We start from the raw sequence: 5,918 nt of genomic DNA, 5'->3' as shown, positions 1-5,918 counted from the left end.
TATAACCATATTCCATAGACGACGACAAGTCAAAGGTTATGGTGCCAATCTACGGCTTTGAGACATTAATGGTCATGTCTCGATCCTGTTCGTCGAATGCTTCAAGGATTAACCCTATCCTCTAATTGCGACCACACAATTACATTCGCTTAGCTGGGCATCTCCAGAGATATACTGCCTCTATCTCGTCAAATGACTTGATCCCATTCAGAGTTTTAACACTCTTGCTTTTCTGGCAGTGTCAGTACCTTCTAGGTTTACAGGGGATAGACTCAGATACTATAGTATCATCTATGTAGCAAAGGTACTACCAACTCATCCTTACAGCTTGTTATTACCCATTGAATACACTTCGAGGGATCTCCTCTCATGTGTATTGGGTTCCCACTGTTGATGAATTATGATGGGTTGACAATCCCATCCCCAACCTTGACTTAAGGACCACTGCAGGTTCCAGTCCTTTAGTAAGAGGATCAGCTATATTATTCTGAGTTCCTATGAACTCTATAGCTATGATCCTATCAGTCACTAAACCCCTTATAGACTTGAGTCTAACTTGGATGTGTCTCTTAGTTTTAGCATTATGCTTTTTACTGCTAATCTTGTCGATAGTTGTTCGACTATCACAGTGAATAGCAATAGCAGGGAGCGGTCTGCTTACTACAGGTATTGCAGACATAAGTCCGTGTAACCATTCAGCCTCCGTCCCTGTGGCATCAAGTGCACACAACTCAGCCTCAAAAGTAGACCGAGTAACAATAGTCTGTCTGCTTGACTTCCAGGATATTGCTCCACCAGCCAAGGTGAACACGTATCCAGTCACTCCATTGGAACCAGACTTCTTAGCTATCCAACTTGCATCACTGTACCCTTCAAGCACACCAGGAAATCTCCTGTAGTGTAAACTAAGGTACATTGTGCCTTTTAGATATCTAAGTACTCTATCAAGAGCATCCCAATGAGTTCTGTTTGGACAGCTTGTATATCTCGCCAATTTAGACACAGAATATGAAATATCTGGTCTAGTACAGTTAGCAAGATACTGCAAGCTCCCAATAATCTGAGAATACCTTAACTGAGACACAGGCACTCCTGAAGTATTCTTGACAAGGGCAACTTTCGAATCATAAGGTGTACTAGCGATTCTACACTGTGAATAACCATATTTCTCAAGTATAGATTTCTCTATATAATGAGATTGAGTCAAGGTTATTCCTTCAGTGGACTGAATCAATTTGATTCCAAGAATCACACTTGCCTCACCCATATCCTTCATTTCAAAATGCCTTTTCAAGAATTCTTTAGTCTCGTTAATAATCTCAATATTGGTTCCAAACAATAAAATATCATCCACATATAGGCACAAGATAACACACTCATTACCTTTAACTTTAGTGTAGACACACTTATCACTTTCATTAATCTTATAACTGAAAGGCAATATAGTTTCATCAAACTTTTTATGCCAATCTCTGGGAGCTTGTTTCAAGCCATAGATGGACTTGATCAACTTACATACTTTCCTTTCATTGCCTGATGCAACAAATCCATCAGGATGATCCATATAAATTTCTTCCTCAAGTTCACCATGAAGAAAAGCCGTCTTTACATCCATCTGATGAATGATAAGACCATGGACTGAAGCCAATGCTATAAGCATTCGGATTGTTACCATTCTTGCAACCGGAGAGTATGTATCAAAATAATCAATTCCTTCCTTTTGCTTAAAACCCTTAGCTACCAGTCTAGCTTTGTACTTATCTATTGAGCCGTCAGGGTTCAACTTCCTTTTAAAGACCCATTTGCACCCAATAGTAGAACACCCAGGAGGGAGATCAACCAACTCTCATGTTCCATTGGAAACAATAGAGTCAATTTCACTCTTGACAGCGCCCTTCTAGTGCCTTGACTCAGAAGAATCCATAGCTTGCCGGAAAGTTAAAGGTTCGTCCTCGATATTGTAAGTGATGAAATCACCTCCAAAATCCTTGACTATTTTTGCACGCTTACTTCTCCTTGGTTCCTCTAATTCCTTAGAAATAGAGCTACTACTAGGTTCCACCCCCACATTTGTCATCTTTTCCACATGATCAGGAATAGAACTTGATGTGTGAGTAGGATCTTCCTCAGAAGTCGTTTCAGGTATTCCAGTCTTCATAGGGTAGACATCCTCAAAGAATGTCGCATCTCGAAATTCAACTATCGTGTTTGCCACTATACCATCTATGTCAGATTTTAACACTAAAAATCTCATAGCTGTAGTGGTTTCAAGATAGCCCAGAAAGATACAGTCAACAGTCTTTGGACCTAGTTTCTTTCTCTTGTGTTCAGGAACAAGCACCTTAGCAAGGCACCCCCACATACGAAGATACTTAAGACTAGTCATCCTGCCTTTTGATAACTCCAAGGGTGTTTTATCCATGTGTTTCAGAGGGACTCTATTCAAAATATGGCAAGCCGTATTTAGAGCCTCTCCCCACATGTATTTAGGCAACCCAGAGTTAATAAGCATACTATTAATCATATCTTTAAATGTTCTGTTCTTTCGCTCAGCAACCCCATTAGACTCAGGTGTGTATGGTGGAGTAACTTCATGAACTATACTATTGTTTGCACAAAATTCATTAAAAGCATTACTTGTATACTCACCACCTCTATCAGATCTCAATCTTTTAAGTAACTTACTAGTTTGTTTTTCTACTTCAGTTTTATATATAATGAATTTACTAAGTGCTTCATCCTTATGTCTAAGTAAATAAACATAACAATATCTACTACTATCATCTATAAAAGTAATGAAGTATCTAAACTGGTCCTTGGTCAACACACCACCAAATTCACAAATATCAGTGTGTACTAAATCTAACAAGTCTGAATCTCTAACAACGTTATGAAAAGGTTTCCTTATCTGTTTAGCAGACACACATACTTGACATTTAGAATTCTTTTCTATGGTATATTTTGGAATCAACTCTAAGTTCATCATGTTCTTAAGAGCACCAAAGTTTAAATGACCTAGTCTAGCATGCCATATATTTGAGGATTCAATACAATTAACAGTAGGAATAACATTATTATTCAAACTTCCCAAAACGGGATCCGCATTAATAACAAATAAACCATTTGACAAGTAACCCTTGCCAAAGAATGTACCAGTGTGAATAAGAACTACTTTATTACACTTGAACGAAATTTCAAAACCACTAGAAACTAAACAGCTTCCACTTATTATATTTCTACGCATGTCGGGAACATGATGCACTCTCGTCAGAGATAGAATACGTCCCGAAGGGAACTTCAGATCCACGTTTCCAACTCCATGTACTTGAGCAGCACTAGCATTCCCCATCTTCACAGTCAGGCTATGACTCTGTTGATAAGATACAAATAAACTAATATCAGCACAAATATGTACATTAGCTCCAGTATCTATCAACCATTCATTTGACAGATAGGTAGAAAATATCACAGGGTCGTAGGATACATATCGGTCAACGTTGGTTTCAGAAGCCGTAGCCTCACCAACAACCATGTTCACTACAGGCCCACTTGCGGTTCCAAGCACAACATTTGCTTGTGCTACCTCGGTTTTCTTCGCTTTCTTCGTAGGGCAGTCCTTACTCCAGTGCCCAACCTGCCCACAAGACCAGCATGGTTTGTTTGCCTTGGGTTTCTTGGCCTTGTCCTTGTCACTCTTAGGTTTATTACTATTAGCTTTCTTAGCAAAAGCCTTCCTCTTTTGTCCTACAGTTGCTATGTTTACCTTCGAGGTACCGTGTTCAGTTGGCATCACATGTCCCTGTTTGGACTTGTGTTGTTCTTGTACCGAGATGTCCAGCATAAGGTTGGTCCAGGTGATCTCTCATTTCTGTCTTTTCAGGGAGAGAGAGAACTCTTCCCAAGACTTCGGGAGTTTTTCAATCACACTCATCACCTTGAACTTCTCCGGGAGATTCATTCCAGACTCCTTCAAAGCATGCACTATCATCTCGAACTCATGCACCTGCTCAGTCATGGACTTATTGTCCACCAGCTTGAACTCGAGGAACCTTGCCACATAATACTTTTCTAGACCTTGTGAGTCAGTATTATGTGTCTGGTCCAGCTTCTCCCATAAGAGTTTTGCAGAGTAGGCATCAGAAGAATAGACATCAAACAAAGTGTTTGTTAGTGCCGCAAGAATGGCCGCTCTAGCCACTCCATCCTTCTCAGGCCACTTCGCAAAAGCCTTAACTGTGTCAGCCTTCTCTTGATCCACTACTGGTTTCTCATATTCCACAACCGGCCACAGACCCTTTATAGTCAACCACAGCTTCATCCTTTTCTGCCAGCGAGAAAAGCCAATGCCACCGTTGAATTTCTCCGGTAAACTGGTTAGTTCAACAGCCTGTGGGAAACTATAGGTGGTCCAATCAATGGCCCCAGCAGTTACACCCGAACTGCTACCACCACCAACGATAACCTCACTTTCGTTAACCATTATGCTAAATTCTAAATAACCAATAATCTCTTCAAGAATGTTGAGAACCTCACTAACAAGTATAGCAACATAGAGGCAAGTGTATAAAGAATTTAACAAGTTTAGGCCAAGACCACAGTTAACAAAACAAAACATGCAGGTAAACAAAATCAGTAACTGAAATAACGTAGAGAGAAAGAAAGATGTACCCGAAACCATAGCTTTCAACAGTGACTGAAATAAAGGTTTACAGATACAAAACGCCAAGAAAATGATTACAGCTGAGTCACCAGGCCTTGCTCGAAGTCCTGGCTGCTCTTGAAGAGATTATTGCCCCCTACCTGCTGCGTTTGGAATATGCGCAATATCTCCACCAGGATAAAACAGCTCGGAGTTTATGTTAACAGCAGCAACAAAACCTCCACTTCGACCAGCACCTCAGTCGCCGGAAAATATCAGCACTTCAGTTCTTGTGGGAGAGAAATGCAGAGAGGTTGAAGAGAAGAGATGAGAATGTAGTGTGTTGTCTTTTTTTATTCATTCAGTTTAGCCTCTATTTATAGGAGAGGAAAAATGAAACTGTCAACACACTTAATGTCTGAATTAAACTGCTTCATTAATAAAAAATAAAAACTGATCAGATTTTGAATTCATTAATGAAAAAATCAAAACTGATCAGCTTTTGAATTTAAATTATTTGTAACAGCTTTTCACATTAACACCCACATTATTATCAGAACTTAAGTTAAGTTCTGATTTAACTCATCAGTACTTAAGTTCTGATTCGACTCATCAGTACTTAAGTACTGATTCTGATATCAGAACTTGTTAAGTTCTGATTTTATTCATCAGTTCTTAAGTTCTGATTCTAATATCAGAACTTGTTACAGATCAGATTATTTGCAGGTTCAATATATTTAGACTACTTAGCCTATTTCAGAACCCAGCCCAATAATCCAATCACCGATAAATAAATTCGAATTAAAATAATTCTCAAATAAATAAAATCCTCGCCCAGGTCGCCTCGCGTACGCGAGACGCCGAGACATTCGCCCAAATCGCCCTTCGACCCGACCCGGTCCGGTGCGGTGCGGTGCGTGGCGGGGCGGGCGCGCGCGTGTGTGTGTGTGCGCGTGAAGCACACAACAACACAATGGACCATCACACACCTTAGTAGTTGTATACTACTCATGTGGGTAATACCATATAAAGCACACAACCCCCTTTATTTATTTCAATGTGGGACAAACATTCTCAAATTTTCCAAGCTTTTCCAAGCTACTTTCAACTCTCATTTCATATGGATTTCATTAAGAAAATTCTTAAAACCATACATGAAAATTTAAGTTCAAATATCATTGAACAATTTCCAATCATTAGATTTTAGGATTAACATCAAGAACATAATTAAATTAAGCTCTAAAATCCTAATTTTCTAACAAAACGTACGTAACTCATG

This window comes from Apium graveolens, unplaced genomic scaffold, assembly GCF_009905375.1.
Source record: "Apium graveolens cultivar Ventura unplaced genomic scaffold, ASM990537v1 ctg4280, whole genome shotgun sequence".
NCBI lineage: Eukaryota > Viridiplantae > Streptophyta > Magnoliopsida > Apiales > Apiaceae > Apium > Apium graveolens.
This window is presented reverse-complemented; position numbering follows the sequence as displayed.